Raw genomic sequence first — 1,138 nt, 5'->3', positions numbered from 1 at the left:
AAAAAAACTCAACAAAGTAATACTTGAAGGGAAATTCCTCAACATAATTAAGAGCATATGTACAAAACCAACAACTTACATTACTCTCAGTGGAGAGAAACTGAAAGCCTTCTCTCTGCGAACAGGAACCAGACAAGGATGCCCTTTGCCACCACTCCTATTCAATATTGTGCTGGAAGTCTTAGCAAGAGCTATATGGCAATACAGGGAAATTAAAGGCATCCAAATATGATCCTATACATTTAAAACCCAAAAGACTCAGCAAAAAAAAAAATGACTAGAGCTTATTGGAGACTCAGCAAAGTGGCAGGATATAAGATCAACATACAATAATCAGTTGGATTCCTCTATACCAAAAATGACAGCTCTAAAAGGACATTAGTAAAGCAATACCATTTATAATAGCTTCCCAAAGGATGAAATATCTAGGAATAAATATAGCCAGAGAAACAAAGTACTCGTACAAAGAAAACTACAAAACATTACTACAAGAAACCAAAAGAGACCTACAAAAATTGAAGAATGGACCATGCTCCTAGATAGGAAGACTTAACATTGTGAAAATGTCAATATTGCCCCAAACAATTTATATATGTATATATTGTAATATAATATAATTATATAATGTAATCCCAATCCAGATTCCAACGACATTCTTCAAAGAGATGAGCCTGTAAATCTTTACGGGAGCCGAAAGCCTCATCTTTCTCCAGTGGAACAGCTGGTAGTTTCGAACTGATGACTGTGAGGTTAGCAGCCTGATACATAACCACTATGCTACCAGAGCTCCTTTGTTGTTGTTAGGTGACATCAAGTTGGTAAAGACTCATAGCAACTTTATGCACAGCAGAATGAAATTCTGCCCGAAACTGGGCCAAACTCACTATTGTTGCCATAGTGGAGTCCATCAATGCTGCCACTTGGCCAATCCATCTCGTTGGGTATCTTCCTCTTTTTCTTTAACCCTTCACCTTACCAAACATGATATCCTCTTGAGCAACAGGTACCTCCTGACAATATGTTTTAAGTATGAGAGACGAAGTTTGGCCATCTTGGCTTCCAAGGAGCACTCTGGCTCCACTTCTTCCAAAATGGATCTGCTGGTTCTTTTGGCAGCCCCATGGCACTTTCAATATTC

The sequence above is a fragment of the Chrysochloris asiatica genome, unplaced genomic scaffold, assembly GCF_000296735.1.
Source record: "Chrysochloris asiatica unplaced genomic scaffold, ChrAsi1.0 scaffold00324, whole genome shotgun sequence".
Classification (NCBI taxonomy): domain Eukaryota; kingdom Metazoa; phylum Chordata; class Mammalia; order Afrosoricida; family Chrysochloridae; genus Chrysochloris; species Chrysochloris asiatica.
Note: the sequence above shows the minus strand (reverse complement) of the source record.